This window comes from Peromyscus maniculatus, chromosome 19, assembly GCF_049852395.1.
Source record: "Peromyscus maniculatus bairdii isolate BWxNUB_F1_BW_parent chromosome 19, HU_Pman_BW_mat_3.1, whole genome shotgun sequence".
NCBI classification, from domain to species: domain Eukaryota; kingdom Metazoa; phylum Chordata; class Mammalia; order Rodentia; family Cricetidae; genus Peromyscus; species Peromyscus maniculatus.
In genome coordinates this window covers 43,727,903-43,751,283 of record NC_134870.1, presented here as the reverse complement: position 1 = coordinate 43,751,283, position 23,381 = coordinate 43,727,903, and the positions used below count along the sequence as shown (strand labels likewise).

At 43.7% G+C, this 23,381-nt stretch overlaps 1 protein-coding gene across 4 annotated transcripts in view; it reads right to left on the bottom strand.

Annotated features, from left to right (window-relative positions):
• Sncaip (synuclein alpha interacting protein) overlaps nt 1-18,879 on the bottom strand; it is a 138,419-nt gene extending 119,540 nt beyond the window's left edge. For 2 of the 4 annotated variants that reach the window (XM_016006023.3, XM_042263848.2), the window contains exon 1: nt 18,248-18,355. The gene's annotated coding sequence lies outside the window, so the exon portion shown is untranslated. Of the gene's footprint in view, nt 1-18,247; nt 18,356-18,576; nt 18,726-18,748 lie in introns of those variants that run through there. The other 2 variants (XM_076555245.1, XM_006987480.2) reach the window with 2 other exon arrangements.
• Nucleotides 18,880-23,381: the final 4,502 nt, after the last annotated feature.

The window sequence follows — 23,381 nt, the reverse complement described above, 5'->3', positions numbered from 1 at the left end:
GCTGGGAATGAACAAGGAGAAAATACCCAGGGGATTCACAGTCTCTGGGAATGTCAGGGAGACTGAAGTCATTCAGCAATCATGGTGAAGAGTGAGAGGTAGCCCATGGGCTCCATGAAGCTGAATGGATAGACAAGACCAAAATCATGAGGATTTATACGTCATACTAAGGATTTTGGTTTTTAATCCAATCCTAGTGAAGACTTAATACCACATTTTGCTAGCAAAATCTTGAAGGAATCCCTTTTAGGAACAGTCTAGGAACAGATCAGAGAACAGTAGAAGTAAGAAGTTGCTGCAGTATTGAGCACAAGTAGGGCAGGTCTCTTTCCTAGCAGTGGATGGCCAAGGCAACACAAAGCAAACCCGATGGTATTTCTGCAGACTTTGTCTCACATGTCTTCGTTTGGGCATTTTTTGTACTTGTGGTTTTTTTGCTTGTATATTATGGATCCCAACTTAATGGTTGTTCTGTTTTGGTGTGTGTGTGTGTGTGTGTGTGTGTGTGTGTGTGTGTGTGTGTGTGTGTGTGAGAGAGAGAGAGAGAGAGAGAGAGAGAGAGAGAGACAGACAGACAGACAGACACACAGACACACAGAGACAGAGAGACAGAGAAAGAGACAGAGAGAAAGACAGAGAGACAGAGAGAAATTCTTATGTGTTTTCTTTTTTTAAGCTTGTTTTTTGTCTACCTATTTGTTTTCTAAAGAGAAAGAAAGGGTATGAAGTTGGTGGTAGGGATGTAGAAAGAATCTGGGAAGAGTTAGAGGAGGGGACAATCATGATCAGAACATTATAGTCTGAAATTTTTTTTCAATTAAAAAAAGATAGAGAGAAAGAAAATTGCTACAATAATCAGAGGAGAAGATGATGGGAGCCTTAATAATAACAATATAAATGGGGACAGAAGAGAGAAAAATATTGAGAGTAACTTAAAAAATTATAAAAAACAAGAAATGTTGAGTCTCCACAGGCCAGGAGATGGGAGGTGGTTGGAATATAGACAACATTACAGACAACTTCCTTGAAAGCTGGGACCACTCACTAGCTTGGAAATTGGGACAAGGCCAAGATTTTTGAAAGAAGGGAGATTAATTTTCTTTGAGGGCATAAACTTTGTGAGAGACCCATCCCCCCAAATACTTTTTCTTTTTAAAAAGAGAACATGAGAAATCAGATAGTGAAAAGACAAAGGATTGTTAGTCCAGGGCTAGAAAAAAATGTGGACATCACCAGGAGAGGTGATAGGCTAAACCTTGAGAATGGATGGCACAGTCTACGTGACATTATACATCAATATCATTCAGTAAATGTGGTACTAAAACCCCTTCCTCCTCAGTGGGAAATGGATCAAGATTTGGCTCCAGTCATCCTTTGAACCTTTATCGCCTGCCACTCCCACACCATCTATCTTAGCATGAAATGACAACAAAATATGATTTCCAGGCTCTGTCAGACTCTAATGTTGCCCCCTAATTTCCTGTCTAGAGAATACTCACTCAACTCAAGCCTTAGCTCTGAACGAAATGTCATGTTTTCTGGGAAGCCTTTGGTAACCTGACCATCTCTGTACTGTAGGTAAGATTCATCGTTCACTCCTCTTTGGGGTTACAGCACTGGGTCCCTGTCCTTCCTATGGACAGACACTTTCCTTCACTGGATAGAATATTCCTAGGAGGGAACAATTATATCCATACCAGAAAGGTTACTAAATCATCTGTTCATGGAATGAGGGCATGAAGAAGAGATGCTCCCTCTGCAACCAACACCAGTGACGCCACTGTAACAACCCCTGACTACTGTTTGGAAAACAGGGAGGGCCTCTTAGCTATGAGGTAATATTTTCAGTATAATCCATGAAGAACTGCACTGTGTTCCTAGATTACCGACACTGGTATTAACACAGCTGATTTAAAAACAGTATAATTATTTATAGCAGTGACTAGGAATGTATTACCCTCTTAGTGAAAATGTGACCATTCCACTGAAGGCCAAAAATAAAAAGGAGAAATTGAAACACAGTGGAAGGTAGTAGCAGAGAACAAGGTTGGAGAAGGAGACATTAGAGCAGTGGTTCTCAACCTGTGGGTTGGGACCCCTTTGGCAAACCTCCATCTCCAAAAACATTTGCATTACGATTCACAACAGTAGAAAAATTCCAGTTATGAAGTAGCAATGAAATAATTTTATGGGTGGGGGTCACCACAGCATGAGGAACTGTATTAAAGGTCGCAGCATCAGGAAGGTTGAGAACCACTGCTTTAGAGCGTTATGGTAGACCATCTCAGGGCAGGGAAATTTGGCCTGGAAGTTCAGCTCAATAGTGCAATTACCTATCATAGGTAGGACCCTGGTTTGATTACCAGATCTGAAAATTAAGGGCAATTCAGAGATAATACATACCTGAGAAAGCTAATGCTTGCTTAGTTTTCAATATATGAAAATACACTCTTAAAGAAAAAATAAAATAGAAAGAAGGAATCCTATCTGGAAAAGACCTTAAAGAAAATACTAATGGGGGAAAAAAAAGAAAAGCAGGAGCCCAGTGTTTCGAATGATAATACTTCATCCTGGAAGCATCAGGTCCTTTGGCAATGGATTATTTGCTTTTGCCTTCCTAGCTTCTTCCTCAGAAGGAGGGATATATAAATACTTATCTGGAGTGACATCAAAAGAACTTTCAATTTGATTCTACTTAATTGTAACAAAGATGCATTTCTAAAATTTCCCTTTCCCCTGCTACATTGTTAGAGGGAAGATATGTGGACATTTTTTTCCAAAGACATTGAAAGCTACATTTGTACAGTCTGAAATTTTGTTTTGTTTTGGGGACAGAGTTTCTCTGTGTAGTTTTGGTGTCTGTCCTGGATCTCAATCTGTAGAACAGCCTGGCCTCGAACTCACAGAGATCTATCTGGCTCTGCCTCCTGAGTGCTGGGATTAAAGGCATGCACCACCCCCCCCCCCCCCCCCCGCACAGTCTGAAATTTTAATAACCTATGACATTTATTATGAAATGGAAAGAAAGAGGGTTATGATTTGTTTTTCCAACTGGCTGTTTCTTCAGAGAATTTTCTAGTTTTTGTTCTTGACAAACAGTTCAATGAGCATGAGTTCGTGTGAAATAATGCTAAAAATCACAAAGCAACTCATTTTATAGAGCTTAAGAACAAGCCCTTTAAGCCAGAAGCCAAAGATGTACCAAGCGTATTGATGCTAGTTTTCTGTTCAGCAGGAGCTGAGAAGAAATCCCACCCTAACATCATCTATTTTGAAACTACCCAGAGGGTAAAAATGTGAAGAGCTTTTAATTCCAGACCTTACAGTAATTAACCCAAAGACGGTGAAGTGTTCATGATTCAATCCTATTGCTATTTAGTAGTCACAACTGTGGTTTATTACTTTAGACATTCCCAATTATCCCATGTGGATTCTGTTTTAATTTACCAAAATACTTTGAAAACATAGCTTTCTCTTCCAAACGTGTTATGACTATGTACCCTGTACTGGGAAGCAGTCTAAAATCTTTTCTTCACTTTCTAGTTCTGCCATGGGAGCAATGTATGGCCTTGGCCCTTGATGGTTTTCCTTTTTATTTTTTTTCACTTCTAATATTTGCAAAATAATTATTATTTTCTTTTTAAACTTTGAAAGATTTAAATAATGCAATAACAATATTGCATACCCGGTTTATTACTTAACAATAGAAAGCTGGTTTGGCAGTATAGCTGAGTAGTAGAGCCCAGCAGTATCGGGCCATGAGTTCAAGCCTCAGTATTTCTCGTATTTAATTATGTGGCCCAATGGTGATAATGCTGTAATGTCAACAATGCAGCTATACATGCTATATTTTGCTCAGTAAAGGAATATGAATGTGACGTTGGTAAGATTATATCACCCATCTAGCTGTTTTAGTTTATGTGAGCACCCTTTACAATGTTCAAGAGTGAAACCGCCCAATGAAGGAATTTCCGTTAAATAATGGAGGACTCAGCTTTGTTGGGTGCACACTAGAAAGCAATCATTGTACTGAAGCTACTAAAATCATGTTATTCTTATAATGACTTCTGAGACAGGGTGTCACTTCTGTCTATCAGGTCCCCAACAGGAAACAGATCATAGATACAAATATAATTTGAGGATAGTTTAACACAAACTAAGAGGCAGTGTAGAACACTGAGCTCCTTTTAAGACTTCAAGGAGTACCTGGTGGCGGTGGTGCACGCCTCTAATCCCAGCACTCGGGAGGCAGAGCCAGGCGGATCTCTGTGAGTTTGAGGCCAGCCTGGTCTACAAAGTGAGATCCAGGACGGGCACCAAAATTACACAGAGAAACCCTGTCTCAAAAAACCAAAAAAGCAAGCAAGCAAACAAAAAGACTTCAAGGAGCACTCACCAGGTTGAAGTGTCTGGAGTGGGGCACAGATGCTACAGCCCAGAGAGTAGCCCTAGAGAGATGGCTGCAGCTGCAGCCAATAGGGAGGTGGTTTGGCAATGGGAAGCTCAGGGAATCCATTTAAAGTTCCTCTCTCCACTTGTTTGCAAATCTCCAGCTGGTCTTTCTGATTGATGGAAACCCAGTCAGAAGCAAGAGACCTGTCAGTTCATCCTGCAAACCCAACAAATACCTTCGCACACACAGTGAGTGAAGAAAAAGGAATGGATCTGATGTCACTATTTTCATTTAAATCCAACCACTAAAACTCACCTGGAATAAATGGCGTAATTAAGAAACATTTGTGAACTCGAGAAAGGATGAAACTGCATCAAAATATTGAAAAGTTTAATAAACCACCCCAAATCACATGCCTTATAAGCACATAGATAATCTAGCCTGTGCTCTATGTTCAACATTATGCTTAGAACCAATGTGACGTCTACCATCCTGTCTACCATTATTATCCAACAGTGTTCATATTTTTCTGTCTGGGGAGATAATGGAAATGATCAGAGTTAACTCTTTAAAGGAGTTTTTAAATCCACATGTCAGTTTTTATTATCTCAATTCTCTGTCTCTTCATTGTCAAAGCTCCAAATTCTCACCTAGCATCAAAAGTTCTAGAAAAGCAGGTTTTAGGACCTTCTGGTTTCATTACCTCTCAAAGAGTGATACCTTCCACTACATGACATTTTTGCTTACGAATTTCACGAGACCTTTGTTCAGATTCTCTGGGCATAAACAAGTGACTCTCTTTTGTAAAATTAAAGCCCCTAGCTTCAGTTAATTGCATTGGAGCTAGCCTCAGGTCTTAGATTATAAACACATTCACTTTTCAAGACATGTTGAAAGATCCACTTCTCCAGCCAACACACGCTGATCATGCAATACCCACCAGACGCTGGGCTAGATGCTTTTGTAGGCTGAGAAATCAGTTCTCAGCACAATTAACAACTGGCTCTCTCCAGCAATGTGTCAGTAATTATTCTAAAGGTAAAAGTGTGTTCTAACAACAGTCCTAGAGATAGCTAAGGACATTTGCTGACGTGCAGTCATGCTCCTGTCCCCTGGCAGCCCGTGGCAGCCCCTTCCCTAACTCCATCCAGCTCCTTCTGAGATTGGATGTAGTATAGAATCTGATAATGAGCCCAAGTCCTCTCTGAAGCATGAGACAGCTAGTCAAGTGTTCCGCTGGCTTTCCCTCTCAGGAAGGCCTCCTGCTTTGAAATACCAGACCCTGAGTACCACAGCCTGCCTCAAATAGATCAAATAGGAATTTGTCCCTGCGGGGTTTTTTTTCCCCCTCTTATTTTGAGCTTGGGGAGGACACTTCTTTTAAGGCCTGGTCCTGACTGAAATAGCACATAGCAATCTCTTGTTCTCAGAGACAAGGCAAGCGAGCTGGCACAGCTTCTCCCTCTCATGCTGTGCAAATGTCAGCTTTGCATTAAGAGAAAAAAAAAACTATTATACAATGCATCGTGCAGTGAGTGCCAAATAGGGGAGAAAAGGAAAAAAAAAAAAGCAGAGTAAGACTGGTTTTGTACATGCACGTTTTAATGGTTTTGGAAAACTGTCAACTTGGCTCATTTTTTTTTTTTTTAATAATTTGACAGTTTCTCACTAAGGCCAGAATGCAAAGCCTGGTGATAATTACATTTCAAGAAACTCTATATTTTCTTGATAAGTCCAACAAATAGAAAACTTTATTTCACTAAAAACCCTTAAACCTTTATGATGTTTACTCATGCAGGTTTTTTTTTTTTTGGAGAGGAGGAGGGCGGGGCAGTGAGAGGAGGGTGGGGAGGACTCTTTTTCAAATAGCCACTGAGGGTGTACTTCCGCACACATACCCATGTACTCATGACAAATGACAACTTTGAAAACTCAGGGCTTCTGAGTATGAAACACACTTAGAGACACTGTGGAAGTGAGAAGCAGTGAAGAGTCTCCCAACAGGGAGAGGCAGACCCCCCCTCCCCCCTTTCTCAGCAAATCAATCCGGAACTTGTGAATATCTCCTCTCCGCTCTATTTCTTAGCAACATTAGTAAACATTGTATTACATCCAGTACCCGAGATTTTCACCATGTTAATCTGTGAGTACTCGATTCAATTAAAGATTAGAGTTCTCAACTGTAGCTTTAGTACACAGCGGGGCTGCTAAATTATGATTATCAGTGGCTAAGTGTGCTTACATCAGCACAACTCCAGGGATGGGAATGAATCATGTATTTCCATCTTGCTATGACTGCTCTCCTCTGAGGCGCTCTTCCCTGAGTTCATGGGCCTCGGAGTTCATTGGAATTCTATGGTTAACACACAGCTTGGAGACTTCATTTATGAAAATTCCTTTAAACCTTTCACCACTTTGACAAATCCAGTCCAAGTTCACTGAGCCAATTCAAAAGTAGCTCTCAGCCTTTTTATAGGTTTTCAATTACACCAGCACAGCACCCCAGAGCCATGGTGTTTGAAGAAGCGTATGTGAGTTGCAGAGAGACGTGGATTCTTTTTGCAGAGACTCGGATGAAAGCAGCAGTCCCCAAATTGGAGCCAGTGGAGGAAAGCGTTGTCCATCTTGAACTGTCCATGTCTTCCATCGGATAACTTCAACAGGGCTAATGTTCAGTTATTTACCATATGGTATATGTGACGATTTTTCCTAGCTTTTGGGAATTTACTTTGCAAAAATAAATATTGGCATGTTACTTCACGCCCCAGTGGCCCTAAGAGTTTTCTTTACTTAAATTGCTCAAAGTGTTGTCTGAATTCATTAATCCTCCTGATACACAGCATGGAACAGCAAGATTTACTTTTCCTGTGTGGATTTGGGAACATAATTTCAAGCAGGTCGAGAGGTTCCTAGGGTGAATGTTGCAGACTATTTGTTGACACTGTAAAGATGTGTCTTTGCCAAGGCGCCTTCTTATTGGTTTAATAAAGAGCCGAATGGCCAATAAATAGGCAGGAAGAGGTTGGGTGGGACTTCCAGGGACAGAGAAGACTTTGGAAAGAAGAAGGGCAGAGTCACCAGCCAGACCAAGAGGAAACAAGCCGTGCAAGATGGAAAAGAGGTAACACTATGTGGCAGAACGTAGATTAATATAAATGGGTTAATTTAAATTAGAAGAGCTCGGTGAGACAAGCCTAAGCTAAAGGCCACGCTTTCATAATTAATAGTAAGTTTCTGTGTCATTTTTTTGTGAGCTGTCGGCTCAAAGAAAAAAATCCGCCTACAGGTGAAGACTGCCAATGTTGGTCACATTGAGGTTAGGCCTAATTCTACTTTTGATTTCAGCACTTTTTCCTCCACACTTACTTATTCATGTGTGTGTGTGTGTGTTTGTGTGTGTGTGTGTGTGTGTGTGTGTGTGTGTGTGTGTGTGTGCATGTACCACAGCCCTCATGTGCCACAACACTCAGGTCTCACCTGTGCAAAGCTTACAGGAGTCAGCTCCCTCCTTTAACCACGTAGGAAATGAGGATAGAACTCAAGACAACAGGCTTGGCAGCAGGCATCTTTATCCACCAAATCATCTTGCTGGCCTTCAAGGCATTCCCCTTTATTATTATTGAAGATTTATTTTATTTTTAATTGTGTGTGTGTGTGTGTGTGTGTGTGTGTGTGTGTGTGTGTGAATGCTGGTGTCTCTACAGGCCAGCAGAGGGTGTTGGATCCCCCTGGAAGTGGGGTGACAGGAGGTTGTGGGTACTGGGAACAGAATTGGGGTCCTGTGCAAGCAAAGTATGTACTTCCAACAGCTGAGCCATCTCTCTAGCCCCTCAATGACTCTTTAAATGGGTTTGAGGTAATCATATTCTTTCCTCTACTTTCAAGTGTTAGATGAAACACTGAAATCTCCTGTTTCCAAACTTTGATTTTTTTTCACGAATGGGATTAGTACGGCTCATGAGAGTAGCAGTCTTTTTAGATGTGATTGAATGGATTGTTTTAAGTGACATTTATCATTGAGGATAAAGTAGAGATGCAAAAATATGCTCTTAACCATTTAGAAGCACTTGAAGACATTTAAATACTGCATACGCACAGGCAATTGTACTTAGGATGTAAATCTCCCATTTTCTCAGGGAGAGGAAAACTAACTGGAGATCGCCAGAAAACAGAGCTCGTGATGACTCTACCAGCTCTCTGCTGCAGCTTGCTTTTTCCTTGTGTATTAATGTTGTATATGTCAATGGGCTTTTGGTAATCTCAGTAAGAGGTCTGTCTAGTGGATGACTCTTTGGGTTTGGCCTGTCCTCCTGTTTGTTTTCTTATCCTGGAAAGAGTATCATGGTTTATCATAGTCGAGTTCTTACTTGACCTCAGAAAATGAAATCAGAAGACAAGCAATAAATGCGTAGGCTCAGTACACAGTAGTGCAACCTCTCACTTTCTGACTATGGAAACTTCCAGTCATTCAGTGTGACCCAAATAGGGCTCTGTGACTCTGAGCAGAGCTGGGAGGTGGAAACTAGAGGTTGTGAATGTGGTATATGCCCCAAGTGTGGCAAGGCAAGCCTCCACATACCAAACCCTTCAGTTCCTAGGGTTGCAAACACCCTCGTTCATTCATTTGCCTCCTACTGAGTGCTCAGTACAGACTACAGCAAGAATGCTATAGTTACATTACATTACATCCCACAGAATGAGTAAGAGGGATGACAACCTGTTATTCCTTACCCTGTCACCCACTATGGGGAGCATACAAAGCCACGGACATCTCCTGTCCAGGCAAGAGCTGAGGTTGACGCTAAGTGCTGACTGGGTCAGATGAAGAAAACTTGGTGAATCCAAGTCTGTATTCCGATTTGGGGCCACTAGCCACAAGTAGCTGGCGAGCCTTGGAAACGTGGCTTGTCTGGGATAAGTATAAAATGCACACCAACTTTCAATGACTTAGTGTGCAAAAATAAAAAGAATGCAAGGTATCCGGTTAATGATTTAGAACACATGGAAATGTTATGGCTTTAGATGCACTGGGTTAAGGAAAACATATGATTAAAATCAGTGTCACGTGTTTGCTTTGACTTATAGTATGCCTGCTAGGAAACGTGAAACCACCTATTTGTTTTGCATTCATGAGATTTTACCTTTCTGTCTGTGAAGGGAAATTCTAGGGAGGTTCTGGGAGGCTGTCTCAGGAACAGGCCAGGAGAAGTAACCACAGTATGAGGTAACCATGGCATGAAGTAACCACGGCACGAAGAAGAGACATAGAGAGACTGGCAATGTCACTGCTTTCTGAGTTAGTTTGTCTGCTGCATTCATTTGCAGTAAAGCCAGCCAGAGAAGAAAATCCACGATAATAACATCTCCAGTAAATTAGGAGCAGCTTGTGGTTTAAAGGGAGCAGTTCTCTACTGGGGGCCAGACCAACCCGTTAACCCCATCTTCACCCCATCTGAGGTTAATTCATGGGCTCACTCTGGGCTTCAGGTCTGCAAAGAGGAGACTGCAATGAACTCATCAACCTGCATGCTGCCCTCCCTACCCCCCCAATTGCTGTAAACAAAGTCTCTGGAGGTTTGTGACTACAGTTCTGAAGATGCAAAGAACAGAGAGACTTCAGTAGAAAATACTTTGTGCTTCTGTCTCCATTAACCCTAATACTCATTTAAATATCTGAGCCCCTCTGGGATAGATATAGGTACCACAAGCTCAGGCTCTGTATCTGTTTACCTACTGCTGTGACCGGAGCTTGGAGGACAAAGGCTAACAACAGGCCTCAATATCTTCAGCGGGGTCACCAGGAGAACTGATGGTCACTCTTGTTGTTGAGTATCTACTTGGCTAGAATTTCAGTGTGTGAATTGCACCCAACAGCGGGAGTTCGAATTGAGATGATCAAACCGGGAAAGCTGTCTCTAATGATGCCAAACACCTACTGTGTGAGTCAGGGACAAGGGAAGAAGAATGAACTGAGATCTTTGGAAACATAGGGTGCAGCCTGAGCCTGCACTGGGGTCATTGGAAGAGGCTTCTGCGGTAGAAGCAGCCACTGAGCCAACTTCCCACAGGAATGGTAAAGGTCGAGGGAGGCTCCACTTTGCATGGCTCAGCTTTGACTCTATGGTAGGATGCATGCAGGTAGAGGCATCCTGAAGGGCTGGCAACACACATATGATTCTGCCTTTAATTTCATTTTACCACTTAAGTTCCTTCATTCACCTCATTTACTATGGCGTAAACCGGTTTGTGGTGCAGGTCTTAGAGAGTTGATTAGCTATAAAACACTTTTCAAAAACACTGGGAAATGACAAACACTAAATAAATGATTATATGTGATGTCTGGGAAACACACAACTCTCATCTTTCTTTTGGGTCAGCTTTAAACGTTCTGAATAACAGATAGGGTCTGTGGAGTCAGGGAAAATCAACAGGAAGTAGTATACATGTATGTTTGCACATCTTTTCCCCCCTCAAAGTAAAGACTCTGTAACTCTTATGAGAACCTTAGATTAAAAAAAAAAAAATAGGTTAAAAAGCATTGAGCTCTGTGGCTTGCAGTGTCTTGTTCCTTTTGAAAATGTAGAGAGTAAATGTGAATGGCACTCGATCAGAACCAAGCCTTTCGTGTCTGCTCCAGAAAAAAAAAGCAGTATAAATACTAGGAGCAACAAGTCCTCAAAACAAACAAACAAACAAAACAAAACAACAACAACAACAAAAAAACCCTGGCATTTCCAATCATTGTAATCTGAGATACAGTGGTGCTAGGATCATTCCTTCTGGATATCTTTTCCATTAACCAACTTGTCAATGGCTGGGGTAGATGCATTAGGATGCTTTAACCCTTTTTAAAAGATTTATTTTTATTCATGTGAATGGGAGGGTGTGGCATGTGCATGTGTGACCGCAGTTGCCTGTCGAGGCCAGTAGGGGGCAAAGAGCCAGTAGTTGTGAGCCCCCCCAGTATGGGTGCTGAGAGCTGAACTGGAGTCCCCTGAAAGATCACTAAACTCTTATAACCCCAGGTCATCTCTCCAGAGGCAGTCATTTCACCTGAAAACAGCGCTAAAAGCATTATGTGTCATGAAATGGGAGGTTCAAGTCCGAGCTTGCTTTTACTGGTCAGGCACCCAGGCGAGCTGTCCTGCAACTTGGCCATCACTAGGGAGACATTTACAGGGAAACATGCCACTGTAACTCTCAGTCTTTGTTTCCTCACGAGAAACAAAAGATTTCACTCGTGGGTCTGCTATGAGAATTAAATAACAAATTATAATTATAAAGCATCTAGCAAGCACCCAGCGCAGAGCACCCCAGACCTCACAAATGGAGGCACTAGCCATCCTCCTTTGTGGTAGGAGGAATGATTCTTCTGATCTCCAAGCCATAGATGTTAGTCCAGCGATTTACTTTGGGTTGCTTCGTTTTCAGGCTCTATCTTAATGTAGTCATTAGGGACTAATTAAAAGGCAATCATAAAAAAAAAACTTTTGATAAACTATCTGAACAGCAACTTCAAAGAGAATCTGACTTCTTGTCTAATACTACGAGCTGCACATGGGAGAATCAAGTTAAAGGAAACTAGATAAACCCTAAGAGAAAATAACCTTTAAAAAAAATCTCTAAAGATGAAAGATTCAGGACGTACGTGGTGTGAACAGCATTAGGTTAAGCAAAAGCGACCATGAGAACTAGACACCACAGTCTTGTTTTTCAGCCATCTGTCTAGAGGGGGAGACTAGCGTGCATACGAAGGCTGTATCGAAAGGTGAAGCGTGGTTCAGGGGATATACAGGAGGCGGTAGATATTATCTCTTGAGAGAAAAATATCGGGGCTGTGTCTGAAAAGATAATGATGTTCAGTGGGTCAAGAAGGATGCAATAATATCCCACTGAGGCAACAGCTCATGTAGAAGCCAATAAGTCCCTTAAAGTGATACAGGTCAGCCAACATGAACACACCCACCGTTCCTTCCCCTCTCTTGCATCCTCAGAAGAAGACAGAGTCCACAGCACAAGACTTTGGAACTCATGGTCTGTGGTGACAAGGTTACGAATGGTTCTAGATGCACGGCTTGACTGCATCTGCTTAGAGAAGAGAACTTTGTGCTGGGGACTAGGACGGACCAGAACGGGAGACCTGAGGCATCATCTTCAGGTGCCCCATAAAGTGAAACACAGATGGTCTCAGAGGAGAAATACAGATCCGAAACTGGGGCAGGAGGCTTCTGGGGGTGGCCAGGTGGAGAAGGAAATGAAGGAGTTAGATCTAGTTCCAAGGTTTTGGGCTTAGGGATGTCGTGAGAAGGCATGGTTTTCAGAAAAGACAGATGGAATAGATATCTGCTATGTGTACTTTGACAGAACCCACTCTCTCTTGTTTGGGTATTTTCTTTTTAAGCCAGTCTTGGCACCATGCAAGACAGAGTCTCAGACCGGATCTCTAGCATGTCCCTTCCCACTTGAATAGGTGGAGACTGTCACTTGCTTTCTATCACTTGCAAAATACCTGCTCCCTAACAATTTCTATTTAAAAAAAAAAAAGGAAAAGTTATTTTTAATGAGTGATGGATTAGAAAAAAAGAATAACTTATGTTACTGTGACAGGAGTGCCTGGAAACATGTCAGTCCGCAGAAGGCACTTAGGGATTTTATAGCCAACTCTACCCTGAATAATGAAAAGCCAGACCAGACTGTTTCAGAAAATGTTACTACACCAGATAATGGTGCGTTCACTCATTCAATTAACATTTATTGAGTATCTTCAGGGTTCTTAGGCTTGGGCAATAAAACAGAAAAATACTATAAAAGTGTACGCTGGGATTTAAGCTGGTCCATCCATGGCTCGTCCACAAAACACAGCTGTACGTGCTGCTCAGACTAATTGCGTGAAGTCACTGAGGCCAGGTGTTCTGCCTGGCCCAACAGCTGCATTTGATGGGAAGGACACCACCTGAATTTCAGTTGGGCTATCTACAAATGAGGCGGATGAAGCAGCAACTTGAATACGTCTTCAGGAGAAAGACAGAACAGAACGTGTTTAGAATTCCATTCCTTTCTAGTAAAATGTCCGCTAACATTTGTGAAGGAATCCAGATGAGGCATTGTACAAGCCTGCCTTTTCTCTCTTTGCTCTCCGTGAGAAAACCCAACTACTCCATGGGTTTAACTTTTTATTAGTGCACCCATGGCTCACTGTAAATATGCCTCACTTGTTGCTTCCTGACTTCTTCCCGGTAGCCAGGCCCAAATCAATTGTCAAGCATTCTTCCGCAGTGGGCATCTGTTGATTGTGCCACCCTTGAGTAGCCCTGAGGCTAGTGTCGGTGTTCTTGAGGATGCACTTATCGACTCCCTCTGGCATGTCACCTTGGGGAGGCTGAAAAGCAGTGCTTTGGCTCAGGAACATGCATGCCACCCCGGCTAGGCCAACGGGGTCTGCTATGACAGTCCCAAGGCCAGAGATTGGCTCCTTTCTCCACATCCCTAGAATAGCTGTCTCCATCCTGAACAAGGGCCCCCTGACTTCATTGTAAAGTAAGGAAGCCTAGAACGTTGGTTTTCTGGTGCTTTACCCAAAGACACTTGTCTATCCGTGGTAATACAATGGAATGCAAACCTAAGCAACAGCTAACCTTCTCAGCAGACTCTAGCTTATGAAGTACTTCTGCCTTCACGCTGCCTCCTTTAACAAACCTTTGTAGGACTGAATTCTCCCCCCCCCCCCCCGCCCCGCCGCCCCCAATGAATCACTTACAGATTTCTCCATGTCTCGTGAGGGCACAGTCCTTCTTTCGGTTGCTTAAGCTGTTTTAAATCTCAGGATGATTCTGACCCTGTGCTTTCACTAGCTCTATTATCCGTCACCCAATCCTAAATCTGGAGTCCCCTGGATAGGTCCCTTGCTTCTTATTTTCCATTCACATCCTTCTCCTCCTTCCAGCCATGTCCTGCTGATTCTGCCACCCTCCCCCCAAGTCTGCCACCATCAGAAAGATAGGAGTATGTCCTTCATCACCATTGCGCCATTCTTAGGAGACAATGACGCAGTGGGCGGTTCTCAACTCACATGCTGAGTGCGCCATAAGCATGCAAACTCCACATTTCTGGTTCATGGGTTAGTCCGCAGCAGAATGCTCCTCCTAGAATCAACTGTACTCACGTGTCTTATAGACTTTTTTTTAATGTTATGATTTTTTTTTTTTTTTGTAGTTCTTTCCCAGCTCAGGTATTGTCTTTCCAAACACCTCAAATCTGGGGTGAACTTTGAACTTGGTAAGCCGGTGGGAGAAGAGCTAACATGGCATGAACAGGTACTCAGCACCTGTTTCTGCACTGGTGGCTGCCCATTCGCCCCTTTCCCTGCTCTCTGAATATGGTGTGGGTGCTGTGTACAGAGACCCAGACCAGTCTGCTAAAGAAAGGGAGGTTATGTCCCAGTTCACCCAGGGACTCTGATAATAGCCTGACAACAAGCAGACGAGTAGTGAAGGCTATTCAAGATCCAAGGCCATCCTCCTAGCTGACTGATGATATTATTTATCTACAGGAACCCAAACTATACGAGCAGAACGCAGACCAAACCGCTGACCAACAGAACCATGAGCTTTAGTAGTTGTTTTAAGCAACTAAATTATGGAGTCAATGGATAACTGATAAGATAGCTAAACAGATATGTTTACTTTCCTCATATTCCTTCACAGTTATTATTTAGTTTCTGGGCACTCAGTTCTAACATGTCTGATGTCATGCTCTGTATCATTATTTAAAATTTTAGGTATCCTATTCTCTGCTTTTAATTTCCTTATGAGGAGAGTGTGTGTGTGTGTGTGTGTGTGTGTGTGTGTGTGTGTGTGTGTGTGATTTATTTTATTGTTTTTTTTTATGTGTATATATCACTGTGAGTGAGTGCCATGTGTGTGCAAATACTGGCAGAAGCCAGAAGAGGGCATTAAATACTCAGGAGCTGGAGTTAAATTGCCAGCTACCAGGCAAGGGTTCCGAGAACAGCAGCTGGTGCTCTTAACCCCTGAGCCACCTCTCTGACCCTTGCATTTTATACTTCTATATTCTACATATACCCAAAATGAATATGCAATAACAATTTAAGAGTCCACTAGCACTTTTGCTGGGGTCAGGCATCAATGACCACTCTTTTGGTCATTTTATTTCTGATTCAGATTTTTTTTTTTTTCCTTCTTGAGACTAGCTCTGCTTGTGAAGCCCTAGCTGGCGTGGAAATCTTATGTATCCCAGGTGACCCTCGACCTTGTTGTGATCCTCCTGCCCCCTACCTCTCAAGTGTTGGAATGACAAGTATACATCACTATGTCCAGCTATGATCATTAATTTTAAAGGCTTAATAAAAGAATTAAGTTTCCAACCACAAACTGTGAAGTCCATTATCTAATTGGAAAATAATACATAGTACATAGCTAAGAAATCCAAATGATGTATTCACTTCAGGAAATTTTACTTTGCAAGTGGATTTACATACTAAACAGCAAGAGTAAACAAGTATATTTGGGTTCATGATGCACAGAAGCAACTATTTGATTTTCACCATATATTATTTGTCTCTGAAGACACATATGTCTCCTATGGGACTCGCATCTGTAACCTGAAAGATTGCCAAAACCTAGGCTTTTGCTTGGAGAGTGTCATGATCCTCTTGTGGCTCTTCAATTAGATTTTGCATTTAAAAGAGAAAGTCCCCTGTGTTGTTTCTAATGATGCACCTGCTACTTGGGAGATTTCTTCTTTTCACAAGGAACAACTTAACTCTGGCAAGAAACATGGCTCCAGGCTTTCTCTGATCATATCAAAGAGCATTTGTATGTTTTAGATGTTTCTGTGGGTTCCCCTCCTCCCGGGCCCAGTGAAGTTCCTCCAAGTCCTTCCAAAACAACAGTGCTCGCAGATTTTTTTGGCTTCTATTCTCTCTTTCCACTGTACACCTGCACCGAACAGCTGTCTGGCCTCAGCAAAGCTGTGACATGGCACACAAAAATCCACTCGCTTTAGTCACTTCCCTTCGGACACGGACAAACAGACCGTAATCACTTTCATGAATGCAGTATCGTTTTCAGATACTTCAGCTCTTGTAAACTCCCGTCACGAAATGCTTAGGGACAATAAAGGTTGCGTTCAGATTGATAAAAGCTCTCTTACAAACCTCCATTTTTCCTGTATTACTGACATTAACGATGCTCTATGACCCTTAGGAGAAGCACCATTGTCTTCTTTCTGATTCTAGACCTGGGAATGAATGTGTGTTCTATTATGGGCAATCCTCAGCTAAGGCTCTCTTGGAAAGAGACTTCTGTGATCAGTCCCCAAATGTCACACATTTTCCTCCTAATTGTAAGGACAGTTTAAAGGTGTCTCCCTGCACTTTGCTATGCAGAAAGTAATTTAATATCAAGGCACATCAGAATCAGCCAATAGACATTGCCTCCCAGGTGTGTACACATTAGCATACTGCCTTCCCACATCTTGCTCTCTTGACTTTTAAATTTTTCAATATGTACAAATGAAATACAGATTTGACTCTATTCCCAGCGGAGATGTCTGCTTCATAATGAGAAATAGGTTTTTGCCTGCTTGCAGATTCAGCACCGAAATGATGATGCCTGACCATAATGTGTTTAGAGTTGACACCTCGGAGAACTGACATCTGCACAAATGTAATCCTCATAAGCCTCCCCAGATAGCCCTTATTTCATTTAGCAAACTGTACCCTGGCAGGGCTCCACAGCACGTGGTGTGTGGCGAGACTGTCCTGCGGCGGTTCTTTCTTCTTTAGGGGCCCTTTGATGGACACTTGTCAGTAACAACCAAGAGGAGTGGGGCTCCACCTCCAGCAAGTGAAAAAAAAAAAGGGGGGGGGGACGCGGATAGCAATGTTTCCTTAATTAACTTTCCCAAGGAAAGCAATGTTCCCACAGGAAAAAACAACACGTTTCCACCCTCCAAGCCGCCCATTGGAAATGAGCAACAATGCCTTTGCCTTTTTGTCTCCTGAAGACTTTCTTTGCTGCAAGCAGTAGCGTGTTCCTCAAAGAATGCTAGTATTTCCTGTGGAAACTGTATGGCTGCCAGAACTGGCTCAGAATATTCCCCCTTTTCTTTTTGTAAAAAAAAAAAAAAAAGAAAAAAATGAAATAAACAAAACGTGGCATTTGACAATAGCCAACATTGGCTTCATCCCCACTTACCACCTGCAGACGAAAGTCACGGCCACAGAAAGGGTCGGGAAAGAAACCTTCCCTAGGACTTGGACAAGCCCGGGACGCCGGACAGCGCCGGGAGGAGGTGCCGAGGCTGGACGGGGCAGCCTAGGCGCCGCGGGGCTGATGGGCCGGGGTCTCCCCTCGGGCAGCGACACCACCCGGAATCCCCTTCACGTTTGTTATTGTTCTAGTTACTAGTGTGGCTATCACTAAGCCTTTGCTCCTCCTTGAGTGCTCCCAGGAGCCTCGGCACAACCCATCCCCGCCTCCGGGACCATCGGAGGTAGCTGCAAGCGTAACGCCGGCGCAAGGGCCAATGAAAAGAACAATCCCCTGCATCGGAGCCGAGGACCGCGAGGCGGGAGCCACTTGGGTCCCTCGGGGTGAAGCTGCCTGGCTTAACCACAGCGGATCTACCCTAGTGGCTCTCGGCAGCGGCACCGCGCGGCCCGGGGCAGAAGGGACCCGAGGCACAAAGGGGGCCCCGGGACCGGGGAACCCTCAGGGTGTCGCCCGCCCGGGTGCAAAGTTGCACGGGCTCATCCGCCGCCGCCTGCGTCCCTCTCTTCCCCGCAGCGCCTGCGGCTGGAGGCCGGGGGGCCGGGGAGGGACCTGGACTCACCGGAGCACGGAAGGACGGAGGGAGGGATGGACGGACAGACGGCGAGAGCGGCGGGCGCAGGAGACCCGGCGGGCGGCGGAGGCGCTGCCGCGGCCCCGCTACGTCACAATGCGGCCGGGCGGCCGGCGCCGCTCCCCGGGCCCCCCAACGGGCGCGCGCGGGCGGGGACACCCCGGGGCGGCGGGGCGCCGAGCCCGGGGACGCGACCACCGTGCGGGGCCGCCCGACCGACAGGGACCGTCCCCCTGGTGTCCCGGTCCTGCCCACGCCCCTCGCCAGCAGCCGCCTTCCCGGTGTCCCCGGCCGGCGAACCTGCTGCCTCTGCTTACCTCGCGCGTTCACCTCCGCCGCCTCGGCTCTTCCCCGCAGGCTCTCTCCTCTCCTCCCCTCCTACTTTTGGCCCCCTCTTTCCACTTTCTCCCCCGCCTCCCCTCTGGCTTCGCTGTCCTTCCCCGCCCGCTCCCACCCCCCTTCTTCCTTGGAAATGAAATCTCCCCTCACCACGATCCATGAATCAACCGCTGCCACCTCATTGGTCCCCAAACCATTCCAAGGTTCCAGCATAAAACCGGGAAAAGATACTCTGGGAGAAAAGGAAGGTGGACCCGGTCCTGGGAAACTGTTGTGTCTGAGAAGCGTTTTGGCAGAGCGTGGTGCCTTGGCACGGCGTCTTCAAACCCCAACCTTCCCCTCTCCAAGTCTCGCCCACCCTGGAGAACTTAACCAAGGAGTAAAGGGGCAGGGCTGGGGGATTTTTACCTAGAATGTTCTGTGCTCCTGAGCGGGTGGTGCTAGAGATTTTGGCCTGAAATGACAGTTGGTTAATTCAGCAGTGTACCCAAGACCCTGTGATAATAGTAACTTTACTCCTAACATCCCTTATGGTGGGGGTAGCAGGGACGAGGCTGGATGAGGCATCAGTGATGCCTGTAGCGATGAGTGAATGCCTCTTTCCTATTTCCGAAACAAAACCCGGTGAGAGTGGAAGCATTGATAGCAACATTGGCTTTCGTTGCTTCTTGGAAACCTTAAATGGTTTTTGGACAGATCTCTGTTGCAGGCGAGGGACAAGATTTGGAGACTGTGAGCAAAGCTATTGACTACACTCATGTTCCAGGATATAAGCTGCTTGCTTGAGTTTATCCTGAGGAATGCATGAAGTACTAAGTTCTGGTCAATTTAGGGCCATCTTGTCCCCCTATGAGCCAGTTCTATAGGATGGGAGAGCCTCTGAGGTCCAGGGAAACCCAGCACTACCTGGGTGCTGGCAACAGAATATGTGCCAGATTATCACTGAAAATACACTGCCAGTAAGAAGGAAGGGCCTGGTTGTTTAAAAACTACATTGCCTTGAGTAATTAGAGTGACTGGTATAAGCCATTCCCATGGTATCCATATGGCGATATGTAGGACTAAGGATAGCCAGAGCAATCCTTGTCTTGCACCCAGCTGGAATCCTACCAGGAAATCCTATTATAGATGAAGGCCACCCCGAGAAATGACAGCCTTGAATGGTAGTGGAAGACAATTCACGTGCTTTAATTCCATTTCCTACTCAAACCCTAAATTCCTTGCTCGGGTTTTGACTAAACAACCAAGCACATAGCATGCCGTTCTGCCATGTGTTTATCGTAGCTTACGTATAAGTACATGCATGGAAAATGGCTTCACCACTTTAAAAATACACGTTATCCCTGGGTAGAAAATATGAAATCAGATGACATCATATGCCGCTAAAAATACTTTAAAATATCGGGTTTAATTTTCTCACATCTGTTTAAAATAAAACTTCTTTTTCTTGGTGTCAAGTCTGGGGAAAGCACCTCTCACTTCTATCCAGTAGATATGGATGGGATTGGCGTGTGTGTGCGTGTGTGCGTGTGCGTGTGCGTGTGTGTGTGTGTGTGTGTGTGTGTGTGTGTGTGTGCTTTCTGACATGGTGGTACACAGACTAGAAATGCTGATTCTTGCCCTCCTAAATACATTGAATCCCTTTCTTGAAAAAAAATATCAGATTTGAATTTATTGAAATCAATTATTAGACTTGTAAGTAGGTATCTCTTCCAGGGGCCCCAAACATCCTATAATCCTAGCACTGAGCCAGATGTTTACATGGGTCAATAAGTAGAAGAGAGTAGATTTTGTTATATGTACAGAAAATGGATTGCCTGGGGTGAAGCAGTTTTCCTGGCCACAGCAACCAGCATGCCACAGTGTAAGGCAGAAACCTTTGTGATGTTTCTTCAGTTATTTCCCCTACTTTTTTTTTTAAGTTCTTTTGTTACTTTTTTTTTTCTGTTCCCAACATGTTTTTGATTACATGCTCACCATTGTTTCCATGTGATTATTTTTTTACGCTGTGATTTAAATCTAGGCTTGTATACACTTTCCCACATAGACTGTGTGTTTGCTTTTGTTGGGACCGGTTTGTTGCTTTGCTTCTCCTATACAAACCCTGGCCAAATCCAAACCACAAATTGATACACCAAAGTGTGGCAGTAATGAAGTAGTTCGGTTCAAACAGCTGCTAGATTTTAGATTGGATGGCAGGAATGCTAGCTTCCTCAGCATAATGTTGACCCCTCCCCCCCCACCCCACCCCCCCAAAAAACAAAAAAACCCCAACTAACCAGCTGATGCTTCGTCTTCCTAACGGCTTATTATTAACATCTAGTCTCTGATAGCCGGTTTCTTAATAAAGCTTACTGACTGCTGTGTGTAGAACCAAGATTGCCTTGGCAAGCCACAGCCAACAGACCATTTACCCCTCTTAACTTACCCTCTATATACGCCTGCCAGGTCGTTGGTTCTACTCCACTCAGGGCTCAGATGTTTTTGCTTCTTGTGCGTCTCTTGTTCTTACCATGTAATTGTCAGCTCCCGTCGCAGTGACAGCAAGCTCCTATTTCTCACATTGGATCCCCCGGCACTGAGCACATTTTTATACTCAGAGTTAGCTACTGAAAATAATTAGTGAAGAAGTGTGTTTCACTGTAGATCATCTGCCAAAGAGCTGCCATGTAACTGCTCGTTCAATTATTACAATTAAACATCTGCCTCCTCTATCCTTTTGCCCAATTTCCATAATATATCTTTATTGGTCTATGAAGATTGGATGAAACTACCACAATCCAGCTAGTGATCAAACAGAAAAGTGTTTTCTATTTTTAAGTGCAGATTTTATTAATAAAACATTTAGCTTTGTAGTAAACCCTCCCAGCCCTCTTTTTGAGTGAGTCTGGCTCATTGAAAAGAGGCCTATTTGAGGTCCTCTCTGATTTCTGCTTGGGAACTGTAATTTGGTTGCATTGGGCTACTTGTTTTATTCTGGAGCCAAGTTTGGTTCATTTGTTTGGCCCTCAGCATGTTTGATCCTAAATTATTTACATCAGGAATCTGATGATACATTTTATGCAAATGTGTATGCCTATCAGTCAAGATAGGTTAGGTAGTGCTATGGTAACGAACAGCCATACAAATCACCACCCTGAATTTCCATAGATTAATTAGAATGTATTTCTTGTTCTTATTATACTGCAATTTCAGATCAGCTGTATCTTTGTTTCACATTTGACTTTGGTTACTCAAACAGGAGAAAGCCATCTCCAGCATCTCACACTAAAAGTTATATGGCAAATCTCAGACACTTCTGCTCACAACTCACTGAACGCCACTAGGCATCCCGCTCTACCAAATGCCAAAAGGATAAAGGGGTACAATCCTGCAGTACATAACACTGCAAGGAATTTTGAACACACTGCACATGCCGTCAATGTAAACCGTGAGGAAGGACTTCAAAAATATATTCTATAGTTATGTTAATTTCTGAAGTAGCTGCCGAACCAAAAGTAGGGGAAAACATGATTTTACCAAATGATTAGAAATACAATCCTTGAGTATTCTTTTTTTTTTTTTTTAAAAAAAAAAAAGTTTCTCAGAGAAAGGAATGATTACAGACAGAAATGGTGTTACATAGTTTTGTGCCAAGCTGTAGAACATGCTCATTTTTTCTTTACACCTTCTTTTCCCTGATTTTTACTTTTGTATACCACCATGTCTTTGTGTGTCTGAGCAAAGCCTGAAAGATATTTGACATCCATTCCATCACCTTATTTGTCTCTATTGCCAACTAACTCTCTCTCTCTGTCTCTGTCTCTCTCTCTCTGTCTCTCTGTCTCTCTCTCTCTCTCTCTCTCTTCATTCCTTTTTAATTTTTTTTTCCAATTTGCTATTTCTTACTTTAAAGTTTCAGCTGCTTGCTTGCTTGCTTCATCTTAGTACCTTGGATATAACTGGGTATCTTAGTTTCTTTTCCTGTTGCTGTGATAAAATATCCCGATACAAGCAATGTAATGGAGAAAGGGTTTGTCATGGCTCACAGTTCAAGGGTACAGTCCACCATGACAGGGAATTCAAGGAAGAGGAAATGAGACAGCGGGTGACAACATCCACAGCCAGGAAGCAGAAAGTGGTAAGGAATGTGCTCAGTTGGCTCTCCCACCCCACTCCTCTTACACTGTGTGTATGGCCATGACCAAGGTCAAAGGAGTACACTGGATGCATTCCTCTTTTTCCTTTCCCATTATTTTGTGAGGCAAGGCCTTTTCACTGAAATTGAAACTCACTGTTTTGTCTAGGCTGGTGACCAGAAAGCCCCAAAATTTATCTGGCTCTGTCCCCCCAAATATTGGGTCTACAGGCACATGTGCGGATGCCTACCTTTTTATATGAGGACTGGGGGCATTTGAAATCAGGTCCTTTTGCTTTCTCAGCAAATGCTAACCCTTTCCTATCTCCTTAATGCCCATCACCATTTACAGCCCAAGACCCAAGCCCAGCAAATGGCGATGCCCACTTGTGGTTGGGTCTTCTCACCTCAATAACCTAGTCAACAAAATCCTCTGTAGGGATGCCTAGAGGCTAAATAATTCCTCATACTGTCTGGAGACTCCTCCTTGGTAATTCCCAATCCTGTCAAGTTGACAGTTAATACTATCCATTACAAAGCCATGCCTTGACAATTTGACAATGAAATCCATCACTTCACACCATCACCTTTCACTCCTTGTCCCCAAAGTCTCTCATCCATCTCATAATGCAAGAAGGTATTCAATCTGATTTCAAATATCCCTCT